Raw genomic sequence first — 27,684 nt, 5'->3', positions numbered from 1 at the left:
TAGCTAGTGGTCGTGGACTGTACAGTCTGTCTCGGCAGCAGTACTAGGATGACCAGGGCAAGGGGAAAGTGGAGATCTCTGCCGATTATAAAAGTGCAGGCTCTGAGCTTAAATTCTTCCCTTATGCCACTTGTTTTCTCAGAAGAGAAAATTAAAGAACCCTTTTTTGTCAGCTGCACACCACATATTTAACTAAGCTAGTTGAGCCCTTTTCAAAAACAGCATCGCAAGCATCCCTGGGGGTGCTATTTGAGAAAAATCTAAAGCCCTCTTATGCTCATGGAACTAGTTTCACAATTGTTTGAATCCTGGCTATGAATTTTATTCTTGATGCTGCCTCGTACGAGCTCCTTGTATGACCATGTTTAAGTCACAAAGGCTGCATTCTTAAACATGCTTCCTAGGGACTAAGTAAACATGCACTGGATTGCACAGTTATGCTGCAATCCTACACCCGCGTATATCTACTGAACTCAATGTGGCATACATTTGAGTAGACATGCATAGTATTGTGCTGCTAAGCTGCAATTCTATCCACACTTACCTAGGGGTAAATCCCATTGAACTGAATGGAACCTCATGTATTGATTTGTGATGTAATTTCCTGTACATTTGCAATAATACTTTTCTGCCATATATGGACTTAACAGACTGACTGAATAGGTTCTTTGAGAGTTTGTACTAAATAAATATAAAGCACAGTTCATATCCCTAGAATTATTTGCAATCATCTATAGAAAGAGTTGGTCCATTTTTGGCCATAGGTGACCCTAACACAGTATCCCTGAGGCTTTTGAGGATGGGAAACTCCCAGGAAGGCACCTAGACTTTTATGAAATGCTGTTCATGGGGCAACCCCCCCCCCAAAAAAACCCTCTTCTCACCCTGCCTCAGGCGATCAACTGAAGCTATGAAGAGTGACATTTGATTACCTATATCATTAGCACAGGTTGCATAACCGCAAAGGTTATTGTTTATGCTGGTCCTGTCTTTAAGAGTCACTGCCTTATTTGTCTTTGCGATAACCTCTTGTGGCAGCAAATTCCAGAGCTTTACTAGACTCTGTGTACAGAAATATTTCCTTTTAAGGATGGGCTCACATGACTAAAACTGCAATCCTAAACACACTTGCTAAGGAATAAGCCTCAATGAACTTTCTTCTGAGTAAACACACATAGGATTTGACTGAAAGTCACATTAATTATGGAGATGTGTAGAAAACAACATAAAACTAGTAAAAACAAAAAAACAAAAAACCCCTAACCCAGTTGTTGTTCTTTTTCCTTTTAACACATGTCTCTCCTTTTAATTGATGTGTCATGTGACATTCGCAGATGTGGAGGAGTGTAACCACATAACATGTGGTTACAAACAATTCATGAAGTATATGTGAGAAAAGCATAGCTGCAAAAATACAATCTTCTTCTAATTAGAATATCACAGTAAGAGCACAATCCTATGCACGTTTAGACAGAAAAAAGGCCTACAACTCCAATCATTCCCCAGCCAGCATGGGAGTTGTAAGACTTTTTTCTGTCTAAATGTGCATAGGATTGCACTCTAAATTTTCATCCTACATTTGGACAATGATTTGCATCTATCTGTGTGCATCCATCCATTCAAAGTCTATGCATATTACAAGTCATGATATATGTCCAAGCAATGATAGGAATGATAAAAAATCAATGTTGAAGACAAAATGGCTGTCATAACTGATCTGGGGATATGACTAAGCATTTCCAGAAGCCCTCAGTCAGTAGTTGGCTCTAGGACAATCCACCATGGCATTACTGTCAGTTACTACCTAATGACATACTACCCTAAGCTTCCAGATGTTGTACCTGGGCAAATTGAGATTATTTAATGTTTCTAGATTTCCCCATAACATACTTGACGGAACGGGGTGAACAAAAGGAAAAGACAAGCAAAAGTGAAATCATTCTTTTAATTTGTGATAGCAAGAACTGCAAAGACAAAAAATATAATGGGTTAGATCCAGATTTAGTCATACTTAGAGTTTGATTTCAATGGGGCTACTCCAAGTATGACTAAATCTGCATCCAACCCAATGAAAAGGTTCATGTTCTGTTGTACACAGACCAGGGCCCTGTTTCCATGACAACAGAAGGAGAAACTAATGGAGGAGTACTGGATTTTTTAAAAAAAGGAATCAGTTTTACTGTGAGCAGGGTTCCACAAGCAGATTCTCCACAGCAATAAAAATTGCTTCACAGAACATACTTCCTGGTCGGGGTTGGAGTGAACGTCATCTGACTGGCAGGGGCTGCTCGACCACTAAGAGAGGCTATCCCCTTCTCCCCCCCATTTCTCCTTTCCCCTGAAAGTCCAGATGCATCTGCATTTCAGGAGCAAGCCTCACTGAGCACAATGGGACTTACTTCTGAGTAGACACACATATGCTTGTGCTGGGAAAGGAGGGGGAGAACACAAAGATGGGAAACCAGCCCCCATTTTAACCTGCAGGATCTCTATAACGAAGGGTGGAAGTAGTTTCTTCCTAATGCAATCAACCAAACCAAGGAGAATCGGAGCCTTGAGACTGCGCTTTACACACTTAGGGAATTTGAAGTTTAAACTGTGGCATGCCAATTGAGGCGGATCTCTGTAAATTCTGTGAGCATTCAGAGGGCAAGCCTCATTGATCACAAGAGGAGTTACTTCTGAGGAGACACTAATGGGTTTGTTGCGGGAAAGAGAGCAGTAAACACAAAGACGGAAACCAGCCTCCATTTTAACCTGCAGGATCTCTATAATGAAGGGTTGAAGTTTCTTCCTAAGGCCATAAACCAAACAAAGGAGAATCAGAGCCTCAAGATTGTGCTGTGCCTTGTCAATTGGGGGGTTCTCTGTAAGTTCTGTGGTCACTGAGAGGGCAAGTCTCATTCAGCAAAATGGGAGGAAACACCCTTTCACTGGGGTCACGGTGAAAGGCACACCCCTGGGCAGGGCTAGCATACCCGAGGTAAATGCAGGGGTTGGGGCACATAGCAACAATACTGGGGAGAACCCAACTTAAGGAAAAGAATCAAACTTTAACCAGTCTCAGGAAATCCGTTTGTTTCCTTGAGAAGTTCCGAGGTGGCTGCTGGATGGCCATGATGTCATCTATCCCTAATGACCTCAACACACAGCCAGCTCGGAGTAAATCGCTGGTGGAAACAGCCCCCCCCCATCTAGTTAATGATTTCTCCTATGAAAACTACTTAAGTCTTTTTGAGTGGGTGTAGCACAAACTCTTGAAGTATCACTCATGCATACAGTATTCCAGTTACTCATCCACATGCCTTTATGTGGCATAGCACTGAGCTGCCCAAGCAGTGGAGGCTTTATTTAATATTCCTCTAGCAAATTTAGAGCTTTATAAACCTATCATCGTATATCATAAAAGCTGGAATCCTTCCTCACAGCAGCCTTCATGAATGGGTCAATATTTGACCTTTATAACAATACTGTGTGGGATGGGCAAATCTGTCAGTTTTGCTTTCTTCCACATTCAGATTTTTTTAATTTTAAGTTCTTTTTCTCCTGAATATGAAGAACTTTGTGAATTTTGCTAAATTCTGATAAAAAAAATGAACTGAAACAAAATTCTCATCCATCTGCACCAATTCAATAGATCCAGCTATTCCCAGCATGGAGAAGCAGCTATTCCCAGCATGTTGTACCTGCCTGCCATGTACTGTAGCTGCTAAAGCTGGAGAGACTGCAAGAAAAAAAGAGGTGGCAACCCCAACTCAGCACTAACATGGATGACTACACAGGGATTCGAATCCAGACCCTTAAGAGCGAAGCACTCAAAGCCCTGGGCCTGGATGGATGAATCTGTCCATTTCCATTTCTCCCACATTCAATTAAAAAAAATAAAAATAAATCTCAAGTTCTTTTTGTCCTGAATATGGTGAACTTTGCAAATTTTGGTAAATTCTGATCAAAACTAAACTGAAATTAAATTCTCACCCATTCCTAGTATATACTTTAGATATCCAGGGTGCACATCAAGGAAAACAGAGGACTTTTTTGCATGCTAGAAACAGCAGCTGTGTAACATGCAAAAGAGCAAACAGTGACTGTCCAAAGAGATGTAACTCTATCCACTTGGATAGTCACCAAAGTCTGATCCTCAGCATTCTTTGTTTGCATGAATCTTTGGGAGGAGGGTGAGTCCAGGTTAAACTTGAATTTGAAGAGATTTGGATTACAAAGCAGATGAACATAATATAAATTCTGCTTTGCTGGATCTAAGACCCACTGTCAGGGCACTTCTATGCATGTTTACTCAGTAGTAAACATGCTAGAAGGTAGAGGACTTTTCAGCAGGCTGTCAGGCCTCACTTTTGGAAAGAAATAAAGTTTTTTAAAAATCTTCAGCTACCTCATCTATTGGAAGTATCTGTTCAGAAACCCAGAACCATGTAGAACTATGAAATTTCATGAGCAGGCATAAAGGCAGTAGACATTCCAAATGGTTTCCTCTCAGCATCTGGTACCCAGAAATATATCACCACGGAATTATATTTTTAATGCTCTGAATTTTATTTTTGCATTTTTATTTTCTTTGAATTTTATCTTGTGTTGTGCTATTTTATCTCAATAGAATATTTCAAAGGAATTGGATAATCCCTGTTAATTTTATTGTTATCCACTCCAGGTTTTGGCAGCAAAGGTGTTCACAGAGCTTTTCTGAAGGTGCCTACACATATTCCAGAAAGAGGTTGCAACATATGATGGTGTGGGCTAAAAATTCAGTATGTATGCCTTCTTGAGAGATAAAGAACTGAAGCTTGGACAGATTATCCAAAGTCCACTGTGTGTCAATGGTTGCATGAAAATGAGCAGTGGCGGGCCCTGCGGCTCCTTCCCACAGAGCTTTTATCCTGCGATCGAGATGGCTCCTTCACGGAAGTATGTGGGCTCTTTACATGACGCTGTGACCCTGCCGTGACCCCCCAGGGCATCTCCTGCACTAAATGCCCTTTGTTCTGTTTTTAAATAGATTGCAGATAATGAGCTATCAAATACCCTGTTGTGTTCCACTTCAGTTTCCTCCGTGAAAAGAGTGAAAGCGGGAAGAAGAGGAGTGAGATCAGTGAAAGATAATGGAAGACTCAGATACGTGGAGAAGGAATGGGGAAAGGAAGCGGGTGTAAAGGGAGTCAGATGTGATCCTGCATTTAAAATGGAAGCAGAAAGCCCCGTTTTAAATGCAGGATTTTAGGCTGGTGTAGAGAGGCTCTTGGTCTTGCACACTCCCTCATTCTTCTCCCCCTCTCTCCTACCTCTCATGCCACAATTTCCTAAAAGGCTTCCTGTTTCTCAGCAAACCAAAGTTTACCATTGCATGTGAACATGATAAAGTGTAGTTTGCTCAAACCATAGTTAGCCCTCAAACCAGGAACAAACCTTGGTTCACTCTGTTTACATGTAGTGGCAAACTATGGTTTGCTGAGAAACTGGACAGCCTTTAGGAAATCACTGTGTAAAGGCAGGGTCAACAAAGAGATGGAGGAGGGAGCGCTTGAGATATAGCTTTCCTGCTGCTCTTTCACAAAATGCCAAACCATGGTTTGGTGTTACATCTGAATGCAACATGGTTTCATGCCATACTAAACTATGGTTTTAACATGACATGCATGAGCAGGAACATACTGCAATGAGCAGCAGGCTTTTGTGCTCCTCTTTCCCCTCTCTTCCTCTCACACAGCCAGGAGAAGCAGTTTGGAAGCTTTTGCTTTCCCTTTCCCTTTGTCATGCCCTACCTGGAGGAGGATTCATCTGAGGAAGAAAAGGAGGGGGACAGCCAGCACAATGGGCCCCAGCCAGAGCTCAGCGAGGAACAGGAGGCCTCAGCTGATAGTCCTCCTCTGGAAACATTGCAGGAGCAACCAGGCCCCTCTCGAGCAGTTCCTGAAGTTCCCCAAATGCTGGAAGGAGACTCTGAGGAGATCCATCCCTCTGAACGGTGTAGAATCAGCCACCTCCAGCAAAAGAACAAATGGAAGTCAGAGTGTGGGGGCCTCCCTTAAAAGCAACATGCTGACCTAATTAGCCAGCTGTGCTGATTAACGACCAGCTATAAATTCAGCCTCGCCGATGCCAGTTTTTTGCTGCAAACAACAGCACCTTAACCTTGGCTTTGCTTTCAAGATACCTGACTGGATAAGCTCCTAGACCTTGGCAATGCATCTGGATAATATTTTCAGACACCCCCCCCCCCGACTGGCCTGGATGCTCGCTCAAACAGATGCTGGTGAACTGACTAGGGATGTACGAAACTCACTTACCTTTTGGCGGAATTTTTCACGGTGGGGGGGGAGGCGCTCCGTCCCTCCCCCCGGAATCCTCGATGGGGGGGGAGGCGATCCGGTCCTCCCCCCTGGAATCTGCTTTGCGGCTGCTCCGTGGAGCAGCCAGCGACGGCTGTCCACAGCCGGAGTTCTGGCCGTGGACAGGCTGCTACCGACTCAAATGGCGGCCGCCATAGCGGCCGCCATTTGCGTCCATCCAGGATGCCGTGATAGGCTACGTAAGTATTTACATAGCCTATCACGGCAACCCCCCCCAAAAACAAACAGCATACACAAATGGTGGCTGCTATGGCGGCCGCCATTTGCGTTCCCTATTTTTCACCGTTTTAGCCTACGTAAATATTTACGTAGTCTATTACGGAGAAAAAAAGGGGAACGCAAATAGCGTAGTGGGCTCTATTTGCATTCCTTTTCCCCCCACCATAATAGCTTACATAAATATTTACATAGGCCAAAATGGCGAAAAATAGGGAACACAAATGGTGGCCGCCGTAGCCGCCGCCATTTGCGCACGCCATTTTTTTTTTGCTTGGCTTGTGTGATAGGCTACGTAAATACTTATGTAGCCTATCACAGCAAAGACCAGGATGCAAATGCCGGCCGCAGCACCCAGTCAAAAGACCAGCCGCCGGCGGAGCCGCTGCCGTCTGGAACATCCGCCCCAGGTAAGCTTCATCCCGGGAAGAATCTGCGGGGGGGTGGGGTGGGGTGGGGGGTGGCAGGCCATTCCGCCACTGAAACCCATGTCGGAATTCTCCGCCATCCCTAGAACTGACCCCTGCACTGCCTTGACCTCATCTCTGCCTGTGTGCTTGCAAACCGTCCTTGGAACTTCAGTGTATGACTTTGGACTGAACTGGTTGCGCTCTTGCTGCTCCTCCTAGGACTACCTACACCTTGCCCAAGGCCCTTGCCTGCATTGAAACAGGTCACCCTTAGCCATAGCTGATTGTCTTGTCTGGAGTGACAAACTATAGTTAACATCAACTATAGTTAGTTTTAAACAAAAACTAAATGTTAACCAGAGTTCCCAGTTCAGATGACATGGAAAGCTGTGGGTAAGTAGAAGCAGAAGCTTCTGAACACCACCACATAGGCCTGAAGCATTCCTGCTCATTCCTGCTTGTGCATATCATGCTAAACCATGGTTTAGTGTGACATGCAAACATAATTGTGTTAACTAAGTTTGAATCTGGGTCTGCAAGACAGGGCTGCTAAATAAAACTTACAAAAGGCAAAGGACCTTATGAGTCCCCGTCAGGGTTCCCCTTACAATCTGAACCCCCTGAGCAACTCTTTAAGGATTTCTTGCCTCCTTAAGAGTCCCACCTTCCTTCTTTTACCTTCCCTTTTCCAATAATATGGGGTATAGGCTGTAGATGTGGGGTGATTGACACTATAGACACAGGGTTTAACCACAACAGTTTACTGGTAAATTAAAGCAAGCAAATCACAACTAAAGGTGTTTACACAATAGAGCTGAGTGATACCAAAGGCATTAAGAGAAAATATAAGTTGCAAAATGCAAGTTCCTTTACCCTAACTGTACTTAGACTTCTCCAGGTTGCTTCTTCCTCTTCAGGCTCTGGTCTCCCCAACTTTGCTCTTACTGGCTCTCTCACTCTCTTTATATACCTTCTTCCCTCAAAACCAAAAGTACTGTTTCAAACCTGAAGAAATGAAACTTAACTTGTGAAATGAAACTAAACCTTAACCAGGGAAGTGAAACTACTCCTCTCAGGGATACACCCTCCAACAAAAAACTCCGAGCCTCTAGGCCTGACCTTTTTCTTTTCCTTGCCTCTGTAGGTCTCAAACCTTCACAGTCCCTTCTTTAATGTTCACCTTTCTTTCCTTGCCTATTCATGCATCTCTCTCCTTCTTGCCACTGCCTTTGGATGGATTATTTGGTTTCATCTCACTGTTGGCATTACTTGGTGCATGCTCCATCATAGGCCATGGTTGATTCAGACCTGGCTTCTGTCTCTGACACACATTTCTTGGCTCCTGAACCTTGTTTCCCCAATCCCAGCCCAAAGGCACAGCTGATTGAATCTTGATCAAATGACTATTCCAAGCTATAAATTACAACAAAATCTGCCTATGACCTGGTACATCATGACCTGTAGGATCTTTGTGTACACATCAGTTGACACTCAGGAAAAATGTAGTTTTACATTCCCTCCCAATTTCTACCCAATACAGACAGGGTATCCAAGTTGGTCCAGTTTTCAAAGGTCTCAAGTTAAATTGTAGGGGTAGATCAAGGAGAAAAAATCCTTGTAAAATTGGTCTCTAAATATTCATGCACTGTGAATTAATAAGCACTTTATATAAGACCTATTTCTTTACCAAGGCCTTCCCTGAGTGAGTGTGCTGCCCAGTCTGTCTATTTGTAATTATGTATTGTAGTGGTTTTAATTGGTTTTAATGTTTTTATTAATATTTTATATAAATGTTTTAGCAATTATGTATTTAAATTTTATGTTAATGCATATCATAATGCATTTTCATATTTTTAATCTGCTTGTAAACTACTTTGAGATATTTTAAAAAATGGACAGCAGGATATAAATCTATTTAATATTCTATCTATCTATCTATCTATCTATCTGGCATCATTGGAGGCTGAACGGTTCCCACACATTTTAACTGTCCAGCTATTCAAATGTAGCTGATGGGAATCCGCTGCAGTGTTTCCCTAGACTAACAACGTGATGTGGAGCTGAGGAAATTTGGCTGTCAACTGATTAAGTTTGAACCTGAAAGCCTGAAGAGGCTGATGAAAGATGTTGGTCTTGAGCTGAAATTTTCCAGGGTAGGAGATAAGAGAGGGGTCTTTTTGGAGAAAAAAAAAACAAAAAACAGTTACTAGAAAGTGGTTCTATGGGAGGATTTTATTGGACAGAGTGAATAACTTTATGGGTGGAATGCAAAGTAAATTAAGGCACAATCCTATGGCTGCTTGTTGTTGTTGTTGTTGTTGTTGTATGGCTGCTAGTCAGTGGCTAAACAGCCATAGGATAGGTCGGTTCCCAGGCAGTGACCTCGGAGCCCATGCTCCAAGTTCAGTTCCCTGAGAATCGATCTCCACCCCATCCTGCTCTGCCTTGTAGGCAGCGTGGATCAGCCCCACGCTCCGCGCTCATAAGAGGAGCCCGGAGTAACGAAAATGGGGCGTTCCTGGGGGCGTGTCAGGGTGGGGAAGTCGGTAATGCTGGCACAACACATCCTACGTGTCGTCTGGCTGCCACTTCCCGTGCTCCGGGATCCCATGACTAGACAGCCGAAATCAGCTGTCGAGCCGTAAATGCAGGGTGGCTGAAGCACAGAGGGGATGATCCTCTCCGCGCTTTTCCTGCCCTGCATTGGATAGGTGGTCGCCTCCAAGTTCAGAGGCGGCCACCTATCCCAATAGGATTGTGCCCTCTGTCACACTTAAGTCCTATTGAAATCAATGGGACCAGTTAGTCATGTTGACTGACTTTACCCTTTGATTTCAATGTGATGAAAGTGAGACTAACTTAGTTTAGATACAACCCTATCTGTTTCAATATATGTTAAATGTTTCTTTATAATTAATACCTCAAAGGTTATCTCTTGAAGAGATCATATATAGGCTATTACATATTGTTTGTATTTGTCACACAACTTCAGTCATATCCAGATTAGAGTATTGCAACATGCTCTGTTTGGGGCTACCTTTGAAGATTGTTTGTCTAACTGGTGCAGTATCAGGGGCCGGCAATTCAGAACATATTACTCAGGTACTGTTCAATCATATTTTTGTATTTTATCATAATTTTCTATTTTATCACTATCTTGTTTCTGTAACCCACCACGGAAGCAGAATCTTTAAGGCTGCAATCCTATTCTATACCACTTACCAGGGAGTAAGGGCCATTGAACTCAGTGGGGCTTACTTCTGAATAGACATGCATAGGACTGTTAATAAACAAACAAATAAATAAACCAGAGAAATTCTCTAAAATGCTGGACTGGAAGAAATTGTAAACAGGCTGTCAGAGTGGAGAGGGTAAACCCATTCTTAGGTTGGAAGAAAATTTTCTAGCACACTTATAAGTGTCTCTAACATAAGAAACGGACGCTGATAAGTTTGTTTTAACAAAATACAAAATGTTTTGCCCTGCAAGCAATTGTACTTATCTTTAACTCTATTGGTTTTTATCTTCTTTCAATATGAGAGTGAATTATCTTTCCCAATAATGTCTGGAGCAAGATCTCAAATGGGATAGAGAATTATCTAATGACTTAGCCCACAAGTGAAACCAGCGATGCTTGGGGATGTCACATTTGTTGGAGGTACTTGGGCCATGAGTAGGGATGGCGGAGAAATCCGCCATGGACTCCAATGAGGCCGGATTGTTTAGAAATCCGGTCCCCTGGAATCCATGGCAGAATTCTTTAGAATCCGGCCCACTGGAGTCCATGGCGGAACAGACTACTCCCCCCTGCCACCCCACGAAGTTCTGTCGGGACGGACCCTACCTGCCGCCAGCTGGGTCTGGGTCCATCCTCTTCAGTCCGCAGCTGTCCACTGCTGGGCTGCGGATGCAAATGGCGTCCGGCGTAGCGGACACCATTTGCGTCCCTGCTTTTGCCATGATAGGCTACATAAATATTTATGTAGCCTATCACGAAAAGATAGCAGCCTGGCAGTGGACGGAAGTCAGGCTGTAGACCGGCCCAGCCGGCGGCTCCACGGACTTGCTGCGGAGGATTCCGGGGGGAGGAACAGATTGCCTCCCCCGCCTCCGCGGATGTCCTGAACCGGACCGGTGAGTGGGGTTCGTACATCCCTAGCCATGAGTCACTTAACCTGAACTTGAAGGGTTAATATGTACCTGAGTCAGGTGGGAGGGGATCTCCGGGAGATCGAATTGCCTTTTCCTTGTCTTCTCCCCCTACTCTCCTTTTTCTTTCTTCCTACTTCCCCCTGCAAGGGATGCTGACCATGAGGCTGACCTCAGCCAACTCACCTCTAGATGTAAGCTTGTTATATCTCAAGTAAAGTCTGTTCTTAACCCACCACTCGAGTGTGTTTTGTCTACATCCATGGCTACTGACGGGGGATCTGATTCAGACTTCAACATTTACAGAAAAGAACATCTCAGGGTGGGCACTTCAACAGAACAATTGCTGAAAGGGCAACTTCATGTATTCTAGTGAGTGATTTTGATCTGTTTGGCCATAAGACATAAGAACACGAAAATATCAATGCAAAAATAACAACCAAGAACAGTACATAGGTAGCTGCCTTATACTACGTCAAGACTAATTGTCCATCTAGCTCAGGATTGTCTATTCCAACCTTCCCCAACCTCCAAATGTGCTGCACAGAATTATGGGAGTTGTAGTCATAGAACCATAGAATCATAGAATAGTAGGGTTGGAAGGGGCCTATAAGACCATATGAATCCAACCCCTGCTCAGTGCAGGAATCTAAGTCAAGGCATCCCTGACAGATGGCTGTCCAGCCTCGTCTTGAATGCCTCCAGTGTGAGAGAGCCCACTACCTCCCTAGGTAATTGGTTTCATTGTTGTATTGCTCTAACAGTCAGGAGGTTTCTCCTGATATTCAGCTGAAATCTGGCTTCCTGTAACTTGAGCCCATTATTCTGTGTCCTGCACTCTGGGATGATTGAGAAGAGATCCTGGCCTTCTTCTCATGACAACCTTTCAAGTACTTGAAGAGTGCTATCATATCTCCCCTCAGTCTTCTCTTCTCAAGGCTAAACATGCCCAGTTCTTTCAGTCGCTCCTCATAGGGCTTTGTTTCCACTCCCCTGATCATCTTCGTTGCTCTCCTCCGAACTCTCTCCAGTTTGTCTGCATCCTTTTTAAAGTGCGGTGCCCGGAACTGGACATAGTACTCAAAATGAGGCCTAACCAGTGCTGAGTAGAGGGCAACTAGTACTTCACATGATTTGGAAATTATGCTTCTATGAATGCAGCCCCAAAGAGCATTGGCCTTTTTTGCTGCCACATCTAGGGGTGGTCGAAAGTCACTTACCTGTCGTCGAAGGCCGTTCGCGGTGGGGGGGAGGCGCTTCGCTGCTCCCCCCGTGAAGTTCAGGCCGGGGGGGGGGAGGCTTCCCGCCTCACCCGGCCAAAATTCAGGCCGGGGGGGGAGGCTTCCTGCCTCGCCCGGCCGAAATTCAGGCAGGGGAGGAGGCGCCTCGCCTCGCCCGGCCGCGAACGCGAAAGTAAAAAAAAAAACACAAAACTTCCCCTGATAGGCTACGTGACGATTCACGTAGCCTATCACGGCTAGATTTGCAAAGTCAGCCATGATAGGCTACGTGAATCGTCACGTAGCCTATCACGGGTGACTTAAAAAAAAAAAGCGTGTATGCGAATGGCGGCCCCCATAGGGAGCCGCCATTCGCGTTCCTTATTTAGTTGCTGTAGTCTACGTAAATGTTTACGTAGACTACGGCGAAAATGAGGGCAACGCAAATAGCGTTGCCCTTATTTTCACCGTAGTCTACGTAAACATTTACGTAGACTACAGCGACCAAATAAGGAACGGGAATGGCGGCTCCCTATGGGGGCCGCCATTATCCGTACACTCTTTTTTTTTTTTAAGTCACCTGTGATAGGCTACGTGACGATTCACGTAGCCTATCACGGCTGACTTTGCAAATCTAGCCGTGATAGGCTACGTGAATCGTCACGTAGCCTATCAGGGGAAGTTTTTTTTTTTTCTTTCATTGGAATGGCGGGGGCGGCAGCCAGTCGAAAGACTGGCTGCCGCTCCCGCCTCGCTCGAACACCCGCCGAACCGCCGGCCGGACCAGCCACCGGGAGAGACATTCGGTAAAGGTAAGTCCCTTCCCGGGGGGTGTGCGGGGGGCGGGGGTGTGTGCGGAGGATTTCTCCCCAAAAGTTGTTCGGGGGGCCAAACACGTTGGCGCTCGGCCCCCCGAAGTTTCGGGGAGAAATTCTCCGCCATCCCTAGCCACATCACATTGTTGACTCATATGCAGCTTGTGATCTACAACGATTCCAAGATCCTTCTCGCTTGTAGTGTTGTTGAGCCAAGCATACCCCATCTTGTAACTATGCATTTGGTTTCTTTTTCCTAGGTGCAGAACTTGGCATTTATCCCTGTTAAATTTCATTCTGTTGTTTTCTAGGGATGCACGAAAGTCACTTACCTGGTCTCGCAGCTTGCTTCGCGGTGGGGGGGAGGCACTTAGCTGCTCCCCCCAAAGTTCAGGCCGGGGGGGGGAGGCTTCCCTCCTCGCCCGGCCGAAATTCAGGCCGGGGAGAGGCACCCTGTCTCCCCGGCCGCGAACTTCAAAAGAAAAAAAAACAAAAAATCTGCAAAGTCAGCCGTGATAGGCTACGTTAATCGTCACGTAGCCTATCACGGGTGACTTTGAAAAAAAAAAAAAAAAAAAGCGCGTACGCAAATGGCAGCCCCCATAGGGAGCCGCCATTCGTGTTCCTTATTTGGTCCCTGTAGTCTACGTAAAGATTTACGTAGACTACGGCGAAAATAAGGGCAACGCTATTTCCGTTGTCCTTATTTTCGCCGTAGTCTACGTAAATCTTTACGTAGACTACAGGGACCAAATAAGGAACGCGAATGGCGGCTCCCTATGGGGGCCGCCATTAGCCGTACACGCTTTTTTTTTTAAGTCACCCATGATAGGCTACGTGACGATTAATGTAGCCTGTCACGGCTGACTTTGCAAATCTAGCCGTGATAGGCTACGTTAATCGTTACGTAGCCTATCACAGGGGCGTTTTTTTTTTTTTTTAACTTTTCTTGTAATGGCGGCGGCGGCAGCCGGTCAAAAGACCAGCTGCCGCCCCTGCCCCTGACAAAGACCTGCCAAACCGCCGCCGGGACCCGCCGCTGGGAGGGACATTCGTGAAAGGTAAGTCCCATCCCGGGGGGGGGGCGGAGAATTTCTCCCCAAACAACCTTTGGAGGACCGAATGCGTTGGCACTCGGCCCCCCGAAGTTTCGGGGAGAAATTCTCCCCCATCCCTATTGTTTTCTGCCCAGTGCTCCAGCCTATCAAGATCATTTTGAATTTTGTTTCTGTCTTCCAGGGTATTAGCTATCCTGCCCAATTTTGTGTCATCTGCACATTTGATCAGCATTCCCTGCACCTCCTCCTCCAAGTCATTAATACAAATGTTGAAGAGCACTTGGCCCAGGACTGAGCCCTGCGGTACCCCGCTCGTTACCTCTCCCCAGTTTGAGAAAATCCCATTGAGAAGCACTCTTTGAGTCCGATTCTGTAGCCTCACTAGGCACTGCCCAAAGTCATTATACTGAAATTAAAATGGCAGCCACCAGTCACAGCCAGCGCAGAATCGCACAGTCCGATTCTGTAGCCAACTGTGGATCCACCTGATCATTGTTTCATCTAGCCCACTTTGAGCTAGTTTGCTCATCAGGATATCATGGGGCACTTTGTCGAAAGCTTTGCTGAAGTTGAGGTATATTATGTCCACAGCATTCCCACAGTGAGATCAGATTAGTCTGGCAGGATTTGTTCTTGAGAAATCCATGTCGGCTTTGAGTAATCACTGCATTGTTTTCGATCTCAGGCTGCAATCCTGCCCGTTCAGTCTATACATCACCTTTGCCAGGGGAGTCATAGACCCTCTTTCGGGAGAAGACTGAGCCAAAGTAGGAATTGAACACTTCTGCCTGTTCTTTGTCATCTGTTATCACTTTGTCATCTGTATCCAATATCAGTCTAACTTAAGTCCCATTCATTTCAATGAGTCTACTCTAAGTAGGACTAACATTGGATACAACCCTATATTTTGGATGCTTACTGTTGTGTGCGGCTTTGAGTTCAACTTTGCTGCTGGAAAACTGGCATACAAATATTGAATCAAATCAAACTGGAAATGACAGGGATTAAGCCTGTGAGCTTTTCCATGTAAAGCATCTTGAGCTCAGTACTCTACTCTGAAGAACTATTACAATGTGCTGCTAACCTCCAATTGATACTACCTTCACCTGGCTGAGAACTACACTACACATTAAAATTTAACACTGCTACTTTTAGTTTGAAGGAAAAGCAGCCACTGAACCACAGTCTGGAATGCTGGCCCTAATCCAGATCAGGACCATGAACAAGTTCCTGGCTGAAAATCACCTCTCCCCCTGCTATATGCCCCTGAAGGTGCTGATTACTGCAAACAGCACCTACAGGGGCAAATAGCAGCCAGGGAGGGAAGATTTGGGGCAGGAACGTGGACTAGGTTCTCAACTGGAATTGGGGTCAGGCCAGATCACGGCCCAGTGGCTGCCTCTCCTTCAAAATAAAAGTGCCACGATTAAGCGAGCTGTTTAAAAACAAAAACCAGCATGCTCAACATAACATGTAGTTGGGCCCTCAGCCAGGGGAAGGTATTATCGATTGGAATCTAGATGAGCATATTGCAATGTTCCACTGAAGCGCAGCATTACAGTCAGGGTGCTTTGCATGTAGAAGGTCCTAGGCTCAACCCTGGCATCTCCAGTTTTGATTTCATTTAGTCACTCACACATAAATGAGGTTCTAATTAATAAGTACAAAATGCCTAAACATGTGTGGAAGCTGGGCAGAACTGCTTCCTATAACAATGTCTTCTTTAAGAACAAAGAAGGAGCCATGCTGGATCAGAACAAAGGTGTATCTAGCATTCTCTTCCCACAGTGCCCAACAAGATGCCTCTGGGGAGCCCACAAGCAGCACATGAGGGCAATAGCACCCTCCTGCCTGTGTTCCCAAGCAACTTGTACTGAGAGGCATACTGCCTCTCATATTGGAGGTAATATATAGCCTTATCTTCCACAAATTTGTCTTATTCCCCTTTAAAGCCGCCCAAGTTGGTGGCCATCACCATATTTTGAAGAAGTGAATTCCACCAGTTGACTATGTCTTGTGTAAAGAAGGACTTCCTTTTTTCAATCCTGATTCTCCCACCATTTAGCTTCAGTGTTTGAGCTGCTGTTCATGACAATAGGCAGAGCCAAGGGGTCACAGTAGGCAGAGCCAACTACAGGAGGAGTTCAAAGCAGAGGGCTGGAGGACTTGTCTTTGACCTATAAAAGAACACTGTAAGAGCAGTCCTACTAACTTACATTTGCATTCTCCACCTGCAAGCCATTGCACTTAAAGGGGAAACTGAGACATGCAAGTTTAATATCAGGAGTGTAAAGCAAAGTTTGGGGGGGGGATGTCTGACCCAAACAAAAACCACACAAAAGTACTCCTTTGAACGCACATCTGTCTACTACAGCAGCAACCCATCACACAAAATGGGGAAACTAAAGCAAGGAAGTTAAGTTTAACAGCAGGAATGCAAAGCAGAGGGGTGGTGACTCTGACCACTGATGCAGCTAAGTCATTGTAGACTTAGGGTGCAATCCAATGCATGTTTTGACAGAGAAAAGGCCTACAACTTCCAGCAGGGGAATGCTGGGAGTTGTAGGCCTTTTCTCTGTCTAAACATACATAGGATTTCACCCTTAATGGTCTTGCGGGGGTGGAGGCTTCAGACAGACATTACTTAAGTTGCAAAGCACACAGCTAACATTTCTCCTCCCTCCTCCCCGACACACCCACTTCCATGCTTTGCAATTGCTTCTGTGTTCCTGATATGTTAGAGCAAAAAACAAAGGACAGTTTGCCATCCCTGATTTAATTTTTTTTTTTTGAGCATGTGCAGATTCACAGTTTGAACTCATGGAGTTTTTTTTTCTGCTGCCCTGATGCTAAACACATTTATTTGGGAATAACAACCATTTTGTTGTAAAAAGAGGTAGTATCTTTTAAAAGAAAAAATAATAACATGAGCAACTATAGCCATTTAAATGCTTGGCCTGTTACCTCCTAGCTATAATTAGCTAGTTATAATATATATATTATATATATTATAATATAGCTATATAAAGCTATATATTGAAAGGTTGCCTGCACTCATAAAGCCCACTGACAGGTATCCCTTTCTTCTCATCCATGTAGGAACAAATGATACCACGAGGCGGAGCTACGAAGAAATCATGTCAGACTTTGAAGCTCTGGGAAGGAAACTCAAGAACTTTGAGGCCCAGATAGTTTTCTCATCCATCCTTCCAGTAGTTAGAAGAGGGATGGAAAAGGAACGAAAAATACTCCGGGTGAATGACTGGCTACGAAGGTGGTGCCGACGAGAGAGATTGGGATTCTGGGACCACAGGCTATACTTCCTGGAAGATGGGCTGTTGGCAAGGGATGGGTGGCACCTCACAAAGGACGGGAAGAATGTGTTTGGCCACAGCATGAAGAACTTCATCAGGAGGGCTTTAAACTGAATCCTACGGGGAAGGGAGATGTAATGTTGGGGGTAACAATGGACGTAGGCGCATGCACTGCAGTGGAGAGAACAGTTCTGATAGTGCCCAATAATAGTCTTCAGACACATGTAGGAAGAAAGCCAGACCATGAAGCACATGGTCTTCGATGTCTGTATACTAATGCCCAGAGTATGGGAAACAAACAGAATGAACTTGAACTCTTAATACAGGAGGGAAATTATGACTTGATAGGTGTAACTGAGACTTGGTGGGATGACTGTCATGACTGGAATACAGCAACTGAAGGATATAACTTGTTCAAGAAGAACAGGAGGAACAGAATGGGAGGTGGGGTTGCACTGTATGTGAAAAATACATATCTCTGCACAGAAATACAGGAGGAGGAGCTTGGTAGCCCCATCGAGAGCATCTGGATCAAAATAAATGGAGTGAAGAATAAAAGGAACGTGGTGGTCGGAGTCTACTACTGGCCACCCAATCAAGGAGAAGATGAGGATGAAACTTTTGAAAAGCAAATAGCCAATGTTTTAAGGAAGCAAGATGTCGTAGTACTGGGGGACTTCAATTTCCCTGATATTTGTTGGGAGACAAATTCTGCAAAACATGTCTCCTCAGGAAATTCCTGACTTGTGTGGCGGATAACTTCCTCCTACAGAAAGTAGAGGAAGGAACTAGAGGATCGGCTATCCTTGACTTGATCCTAACCAACAGAGATGACTTAGTGGATAAAGTAGCAGTTACAGGAACTCTGGGGGAAAGCGACCATGTTGCACTTGAGTTCTTGGTTCTAAGGGAAGCAAAAGCTGAGTGTAGTCAAACATGTACCCTGGATTTTAGGAAAGCTGATTTTAATAAACTCAGAACAATGATCAATAAGGTCCCATGGCAAGCGACGCTAACGAGAAAAGGAGTCCAAGATGGGTGGGAACTTTTAAAAAAGGAAATTCTCAAGGCACAATTACAAACCATTCCAACAAGAAGAAAAGGTCGAAGACAACAGAAGAACCCAATGTGGCTTCACAACAAGCTTAGGGATGACCTGAAAACAAAAAAGGACACATGTCGGAAGTGGAAAGAAGGCCAAGTAGCAAAGGAAGAGTACAGGCAGGTAGCACAGAATTGCAGGGATGGTGTCAGGAAGGCTAAAGCTGAGAACGAGCTGAGGTTAGCGAGGGATGCTAAAAACAACAAAAAGGCTTTCTTCAGCTACGTGCATAGTAAAAGGCAGAGGAAAGAAATGGTGGTTCAGCTATTAAATAAGGATGGCAAAACGATAACAGATGACAAAGAAAAGACAGAGGTGCTCAATTCCTACTTTGGCTCAGTCTTCTCCCAAAAGAGGGTCTATGATTCCCCTGGCAAAGGCAAAGTACAGGCTGAAGGGGCAAGATTGCAGCTTGAGATCGATAGGCATATGGTCAAGGAACACCTAATTACTTTGAATGAGTTCAAATCTCCAGGGCCAGATGAGCTGCACCCTAGAGTAATAAAGGAACTGGCAGAAGAACTCTCAGAACCGCTGTCTATTCTCTTTGAGAAATCATGGAGGACGGGGGAAGTGCCAGATGACTGGAGGAAGGCTAATGTTGTCCCTACCTTCAAAAAGGGTAAAAAGGAGGAACCTGGGAACTACAGACCAGTCAGTCTAACATCAATCCCTGAGAAAATCCTGGAGCAGATGATAAAGCAATCCATCTGGAAGCACCTTGAAAACAATGCCGTGATTACTCGAAGCCAACATGGATTTGTCAAAAACAAGTCCTGCCAGACGAACCTGATCTCATTTTTTGATCAAGTAACCTCCCTTGTGGACTGTGGGAATGCTGTAGACATCATATACCTCGACTTCAGCAAAGCTTTCAACAAAGTGCCCCATGATATCCTGATGAGCAAACTAGCTCAAAGTGGGCTAGATGAAACAACGATCCGGTGGATCCACAGTTGGCTACAGAATTGGACTCAAAGAGTGCTTATCAGTGGGACCTTCTCAAACTGGGGAGAGTTAACGAGTGGGGTACTGCAGGGCTCAGTCCCGGGCCCAGTGGTCTTCAACACTGTTATTAATGACTTGGAGGAGGAGGTGCAGGGAATGCTGATCACCTTTGCAGATGACACAAAATTGGGCAGGATAGCTAATACTTTGGAAGACAGAAACAAAATTCAAAGTGATCTGGATAGACTGGAGCGCAGGGCAGAAAACAAGAGAATGGCATTTAATAGGGATAAATGTCAAGTTCTGCACCTAGGAAAAAGAAACCAAATGCACAGTTACAAGATGGGGGATACGTGGCTCGACAACATGACAAGCGAGAAGGATCTTGGAATTGTTGTCGATCACAAGCTGAATATGAGCCAACAATGTGATGTGGCTACAAAAAAGGCAAATGCTCTTTTGGGCTGCATTCATAGAAGCATAGTTTCCAAATCCTGGAAAGTACTAGTTCCCCTCTACTCAGCACTGGTTAGGCCTCATCTGGAGTACTGTGTCCAGTTCTGGGCACCACACTTTAAGAAGGATGCAGACAAGCTGGAGAGGGTTCAGAGGAGGGCAACAAAGATGATCAGGGGACTGGAAACAAAGCCCTATGAAGAGAGACTGAAAGAACTGGGCATGTTTAGCCTTGAGAAGAGAAGACTGAGGGGGAGATATGATAGCGCTCTTCAAGTACTTGAAAAGTTGTCACAGAGAGGAAGGCCAGGATCTCTTCTCCATCATCCCAGAGTGCAGGACACGGAATAATGGGCTCAAGTTACAGGAAGACAGATTCCGGCTGAACATCAGGAGAAACTTCCTGACTGTTAGAGCAATACAACAATGGACCGAATTACCTAGGGAGGTGGTGGACTCTCCCACACTGGACGTGTTCAAGACGAGGCTGGACAGCCATCTGTCAGGGATGCTCTGACTTGGATTGCTGCACTGAGCAGGGGGTTGGACTCGGTGGCCTTGTAGGCCCCTTCCAACCCTACTATTCTATGATTCTATAAAATGCCTTTAAGAAGAAGAAAGACAGGATACTCTGGTAACCGCCACCAGCACCAGCATGCTCGGGCTGGCTCAGGGGCCTGTTTGCCACAGCCCCCATTGTCTGCTGCTCTCTGGGAAGTTGTTGTTGTTGGCGGCGGCAGGGGGGGGGGGCTGGGATACAAGGCCCTGAGGAGTTCCAGCCTTAGTTGCACCACAGTCCCTAACCCATAGAATAGGGATGCAGAACCTCAGCCCTGGGAGCCAATTCTGGCCCTCCTGGGTTCCCCAGATGGCCCTGCTCCTTTACTCATCCACTGATTGTTTGGCGGTTCCTGGCTTTTGTGCAGTCCTCCCCCTGCCCCCCCACCGCCCTTCTAAATGGTTGAAATGCCTCTCCTAAGTCTGAGTTACTGGCAGGAAGAGCTTGAAGCTAAAATATGCTGGCATAATGGCTCTGACCCTTTTGCCTTCAGCCCCACCCTGAGAGCTCCTCCAAAATGAAATTTGGCCCTCGGGCTGAAAGAGGCTCCTCACTCCCGCCACGGAGCAACATGAAAGCCCTTCTGTGAGTCCATCTCTCTCTCCTCTTCCAGCAACCCATTGCACAGAAAGGGGAAACGGAGAACAACACCGAAGCACTCCTCGGAGTCCCCCTTTGTCTCCCCCACAAGCAAGCCGTTGCACAGAAAGAGGGAAGTGAAGGAAGCCAGTTAAACAGCAGGGCAGGAGCACAAAGAAGAAAGTGAGTGGAGATGCTCTGACTGACACAAACAACTGCTCACAGTCGACTCAGTCTGATGTCCATCTGATGTCACCAGTCCGTTTGTTTCCTCAGCCCATTATTTGTTACCTCTGCACATACATGGGAAAGCGCACGTATGCACGTATGCACGCACACATACATGCACACACACTCATTGGCTCTCGGCATCCTCTATAGATGTTTCAGTCTCTTTCTTTGTTCCCCCGATTGGCTCAGGGAACTGAACATGATCATATCTGGCAGAGGTGTAGAACCTCAAGTCCAGGGGTTAAATCCACCCTGCCTGGGGTACCAGTCCAGCCCTCTGCGATTCCCCAGAAGGCCACCTCCACTTCCCCTGCCCCACCTCCTTTCCTCCAACCACCAATTGCTTGGTGTTTTCCCAGCTTTTGTACATAGGAACATAGGAAGCTGCCTTATACTGAGTCCAATCATTGGTCCATCTAGCCCAGAATTGTCGACACTGAATGGCAGAGGTTCTTGAGGGTTTCAGGCAGGAATCTTCCCTCACCTTACCTGGAGAAGCCAGGGATCGAACCTGGGACCTCCCACTTGAAAAGCATGTGCTCTATCACACTGAGCTATGGCCCCTCCCTAAAAAAAAGTAGTTTTTCCCTCATTCTGAAAGGTTGAAATATCCTGTATTTCTGGCATTTTGGTCCTGCCCCTTTTGCCTTTGGCCACACCCACCACTGGAAAGTCACCCCCCCCCCCCCCGTAAACTTCTCCAAAATGAAATTTGGCTCCCGGGCTGAAAAAGGTTCTGCACTCCGATATGTGGCAACCAGGCCTTCAGGAGGCCCTGACTGCTATGCCAGCTGCTGGTGATTTGCTGCCCGATGCTGCACCTGCAACAGCAGGAGGACAAGGAGAAAGGATCACTGGCGGACTTTGACTCCTGTCCTTTGCTCATGTGTAGTCCAGGGATGAGGCAGAGATGTCAGCCTGTGCATGTGCGAATCCACTCCTTTCCTGAACAGAGTAAGACTCTGATCGCAGAGTAAGACTCACTGGTGGACATGGAATTGCACGCAGGTATGTTTTTTATTTTCTTTATTTTAGCTTTCTTGTGGGTGGTGTTGGATGGGTCAAGAAAAAAGGTGGGGCTCCAATCCCCCCCCCTTAATAATGGCCCACCTCTGACAGAATTTATTTATTTTCTTTTTTTTCCCAATTACCCTGGAAGTAAAGAGGTTTCTCCAGCTCAGTTGCTGCAGCAGAGATTTTCATGTTGGTAGTGATAGTTAATATCAGCAAATATAGCAAGCTTGAGTTTATGGAACTAGGCATTTCAGGATCGTCATTTGTGAAGTCATATTTCTGGGATTTAAGCCTGCTAGAATGCTCACGCCCACTGTTTCTAGAGTGTTGTTCTGAGGCTGTGGGAAGCAGCCTAAAAAGCTGTAACCAGAACTCTAGTGTTTGCAGATCCGGTGTCGCATATCCAACCTTGCCTGTTAGTTGAAGGTCAATGTGATTGTCAGGCGAGAAACTCTAGAACAAAAACATGAACAAAATGGGTGAGAAACGGTGCCAGAATTTGAAGGGATTAAAGGATTCAAGGAAAGAGGAGACTTAAAATGAGTTGGAGCCTCCATTTCTTAATCTCCAAGGTTCAAAGGAAGAAGAAAAGTAACCTCTTCTTTACTGTGCACCTGTGTCTCCTCTTGCACAGGGATTTGCCTTTCACAAGCAGAGAGAAAAAAGCCTGGATTTATAGGCTGCCTAGATTTTGATTAATCCATTTTCCCCAACACAGAGAGACTGAATCATTATGAATTCTAATCAAGTTTTTTTCTGGAAGACTCTTAATTGAGAGGAGTTACCTGACCTCAGGCTTTTGACACTACTTGATATCTTTTCAGGTTAGAAGGATACGCTGCTCTAATTTCTTTCTTCAGAAAGCAAGAACAGGCATTGGGGTGGGGTGGGAGTGTTGATATGGGTGAAAACTATCAGCTCAAAGTTTACGCTGTGGCAGAGGGTGGGTGGGTGGGTGGGTGAGAAATGCCACCCTGCAAAGTAGCCCAGTGTTGTTATACCCATTTTGCTGGGGAAGGGGGTGGGGAAGAGGAGCTAAAGTAGAGTATGACAACCCTGCAATGTAGTCCAGTGTTGCTATCCAGTCTCCTGTCGTGCTGGAATTCTTTAGGGAAATGTAGTGTGTGGATATGTGTGGATGTGAAATTAATTATAGCAGTAGTGCAGTTAATGAAGGACTGGAGGGGGTGAAGGGAGCCAGGAAAGAATTGAGGGTTTCAGCCATGGGTGGAAAGATGTCATCCAGACGCCAGGTTACCTGTGACCTCTTGAGAATAGCGGGATAGGCCTAGTATAAAAGCTTCTCAGTGGTCAGGTCAACCCAGCACAATAGACCTGATGCCCAGGCCTCGCTGTTACTCAGTCACCAGCTCTACCAGAAATGGTCATCTGAGTCTCTGATGCTAGTTATATACATATCCGCCCCTTCCCAGAATATTCCTGTGGGCACCCATAGCAATGGAAACAAGAAAGCTCCAAAGTTTTCTTCACCCATTACATTTTTAGAGGTATACCTAAGGGGGAAACTACATGTTACACGCAAATATGTGTAATTAAGCACCCACCTTTTTAAAACGAAAAGCAGCCCGGGCTGTTTTCCTTTTCAAAATCTCATCGCGTGTATCATAGCTCCTAGCAGTGTGCCATCAGGCAATGCTTGTCCTTTGGAGGTGAGCCATTTTTTTTTCTGTCAGCAATACATAAGATGGAGGTATCAGCAGGCCTGGGGGAGCCCCAAGGTTTGCAGAAGTACAAAAATGAAAAAAAAAAACACCCTAAAGGGAAAGGAATAAATAAAACCCAATAAGGATTGAACATATCCAGTGGCTACAGAATGCTGTCTATCTGTTGGGGTAAGGGAGGAAAACTGGAGAGGGAGGGGGGAATATAATGGAGTATTATGAAAAAGGGTATGGTTCGCTGGTTGAACCCCTGCTGTATGGAGTGCTTCCGCAGATCCCATTTGCAGCTATCTTAAACTAATTGAGAACGTTACAGAATAACGATAGAATCTATTGTTGTTGTTATAGCAAAATAATAGGCAAGCGAAACATGTTACAAATCTTGTTGCTTCTCTGTTCATGGAGATTTGGAGATTTGGCTGGAGCTGCCAAGTACTTCCCAGTTTTCATGCCCCAGTTAGGGCAATGCTTCCTTGAATGGGCTCTTTGGGAGGCATGGTCTAACGCAGCTGTCCCCACTCTGTTGCCTTGAAGATGTTTTGGACTTTATCTCCCATCAGCCCCAACCAGCATGGTCAATGGTCAGGAATTCTGGAAGTTGTAGTCCAAAACATCTGGAGAGCACTGGGTTGGACAAGGCTGCTCTCAAGCATAATGTGGAAGTGGGTAAGCTCCTGGGCACAAAAATAAATGTGGAAATTCGGGCGGGGGGCAGGGGAGGCCTGGGTATCTTTCCCAGAGAAACTATCCATGGTCCCTCTGCCAAAGAATGTCCAAATAGGGTACAGGATCCACTACACCCTAAATACCCGGGAATCACAGAATCCTGGGTGCTTTTGCCTTCCCTGTAGAACATCTACAGGGGCTATGTCTGATAAATAATGCACAGTTTCATGCTGTATGCACTGTCACATCTTTACCAGTGGTAGCATGGAAACCTTGCCTATTGGCACTTCCACAACAGCCAATTGTAGAGGTGAAGTTTTTGAGGGGATAGCAGGAAGTGGCAGCCATTACCTTCCAAGGCAGTAGAGGTCTCAGAGTACAAATTATCCATCTAGTCGGGAGAGAATAGAGCCATGGGAAACAACAGCCCATGTGCTGTAAGGTATAAGGGCTCCATCCCGCGATTGTGCTTGCTCACTCACGGACGTTTGTGGGTCCTTTTCATGATGTTGTCAACCTCCAGGGCACATCTAGAGGTATTTCCTAGTTATTCCATCTCAAAAAGATGGAGAACTAATGAACTAGCTTTTTAAGTCAGAAAGTTGCATGATCAAAACAGCCGCTAGATGGCGCCATTTCATTGAGTTCTGTGGAATCTTGCAAATTAAAAGGTCGCCTCTCAGAAATCACATGGTCGCTGTCTGGGAGCTGCTGTAAATGCAGAAAGGGTCCACAACAGGGGGACTGTTGGTTTTTTCTTTAATATAAAGGCAGCTTTTAACAGGGGTTGGGAACCTTTTTCAGCCCGAGAATCAAATCCTATTTCAGAGAAGCTCTTGGGGGCTGTGTTCCAGGCGTGGGTGGGGCAAAAGGCGGGGCCAAAAACTCAAAGAAATACCAACATGCTTACAGCTCTTAGTGCCCAGTAACTAAACCTTGCGAGGTCCTTCCAACTTTTTAGAATGCGGGGAAAAATGCACAAAAGCCAGAAGACCACCAAATGATTGGTGGTTGGAGGAAAGGGGAGGGGCCAGCAGAAGGGGGGGCACCTGGGGCATCTTGGTAGGCCAGATTGGAACCTGATGATAAAACGTATGTCTCCAGTAGCCCAGAGTGCCCCTCACAGAGAAGGCTCCCTCATGATTCACTCTTCTAGCCTTGTCTCCTCCCTCTAAAGCAGCTGCCGCTAGAGGCGGACAATTCTGCCAAGGAGAGAAAAGTGTCCCTTCCATTTCTATTAAAAAAGTAAAAAGCGTGCCAAGTCAGCTAACGTACGTTCGGGAAATAGTGATGCGGTGTTACAGATGGATCCTTCCTTGATCTTGGCTAGGGTCCCAGAACCTCCTATGTAACTATAAGCTGGTCCATTCCAGGTTTTATAGTGGACCAGCTGGAGAAAGACCACCTTTAGGATAAAGCACTAGGAGGCAGTGTGGCTGCATTCATGTCTGAGGCCAGAGGCATTCGTGTTTTCCAGTCTGTTTTGCTTTTGAAATTCTCAAACATTGCTTTGTGCTGTCTTTGAGGGCCTCATCGCACTCTGCAACAACTTTAATAGAAACGATATAAGATATCCCCCCCCCGTATAATCCAACATTCTATAGCTGCCAGGTTTATTGTCTGAACCATTATTCTAGCATCCCTTGACTTTACTTGCCCCAAGAGAAACAGAAGATTGTGATGTAATTCTGACTCCGGCAAGACTTTGCATGGAATCTTGTCCTTCACTTCAAAGCCGCACGCCCATAAATCTGACAGTCTGGATAAATGAAACTCTATTTACAATGCAACCTAACAAGCACAAACGGGTAAGCCTTCACTTCAGGAGAAGCTATAATGGATCGACTGGATGGGATTAATCTACAAGTAAAAGGTAAAAGTTGAGAGAACATTTAGTATTTCTCTGTTCTTTTATAGCTATTCTTTTGCAAATATTTATTCCCACTTTCTGCAGAATAGGCTTGTTGCCAAACCTTGGTGTAGAAATCCATTTTGATAAGTGCTGTCTTGGGTTTGCTAGACCATGGCTTAGGGCTTCTCCACATGGGGCTTTTATCCTGCGATTGAAATTGGTCACTCATGGAAGTTTGTAGGTCCTTTACATGATATTTATCAACCTCCAGTGCCTCTTCTGTGCTTTCTGACCATTTATGCGGCTTTATTTGAAATTGAGATAATGAGGTAATAAAAAGAAGCAGTTGAATTTGTCTGTGTAAAGAGGAAGTGCACTATAACAGCAGTGCAATCTCATGGCTCAATATTGAAACATATAAAACTTGCAGATAAAGCCAATCCTCCGAGAAAACGCACACACCAGGAAATGTGGGTGAAGGAGCCCATCTTAATCCCACAAAGAATCCGGAAGCAGAAACCCTGGTAAAGTTGTAGGATAAAAAACCTGATGTGGAGAAGACCTTAGAGATTCCTGTGGTACAGCTAAGTAATTTTAGCTCTGGACTTAATGGTTTTGCAGGGGGGCCCTTTAGACAGACACCCACATTACTTCAGTTGTGAAATACACCATTAAAATGTCTCCGCTCTCCCCTCCCCCGCATTCCATACGTTGCAATTGCTTCTGCATTCCTGCTATGATAGAACAAAAAACAAAGACAGTTTACCAATCCTCACTTAACGGCATTATAATGTTTTTTTATTATTTATTTACTTATTTATTGCATTTCTATACCACCCCATAGCCGAAGCTCTCTGGGCAGTTTACAAAAGTTATGTAATGACTGCAGGAACACAATAGTGTTTGCTTCCGCTGCCCTGATGCTGAATGCATTTGCTTGGGAATAAGCACAATTTTGTTATCGAAAGAGAAAAAGGATTGGATCCAGCGCTGGCCATTTGCCAGCAGAACGGAAACCACTGGTGGAGCAGATTACCCCTCCCCCTGC

The 27,684-nt window shown here is 45.4% G+C and overlaps 1 long non-coding RNA gene across 5 annotated transcripts in view; it reads left to right on the top strand.

Moving 5' to 3' along the window:
* Positions 1–12,573, top strand: part of LOC146357586 (uncharacterized) — a 96,678-nt gene extending 84,105 nt beyond the window's left edge. For 3 of the 5 annotated variants that reach the window (XR_014790447.1, XR_014790450.1, XR_014790449.1), the window contains one exon: positions 4,670–12,573. This is a non-coding gene — a long non-coding RNA (uncharacterized LOC146357586). The remainder of the gene's footprint in view (positions 1–4,669) is intronic. The other 2 variants (XR_014790451.1, XR_014790452.1) reach the window with 2 other exon arrangements.
* The last annotated feature ends 15,111 nt before the right edge of the window (positions 12,574–27,684 follow it).

Source organism: Heloderma suspectum, chromosome 1, assembly GCF_057233095.1.
Source record: "Heloderma suspectum isolate Gila_16-S chromosome 1, 16-S_ref, whole genome shotgun sequence".
Taxonomy (NCBI): domain Eukaryota; kingdom Metazoa; phylum Chordata; class Lepidosauria; order Squamata; family Helodermatidae; genus Heloderma; species Heloderma suspectum.
This window is presented reverse-complemented; position numbering and strand designations above follow the sequence as displayed.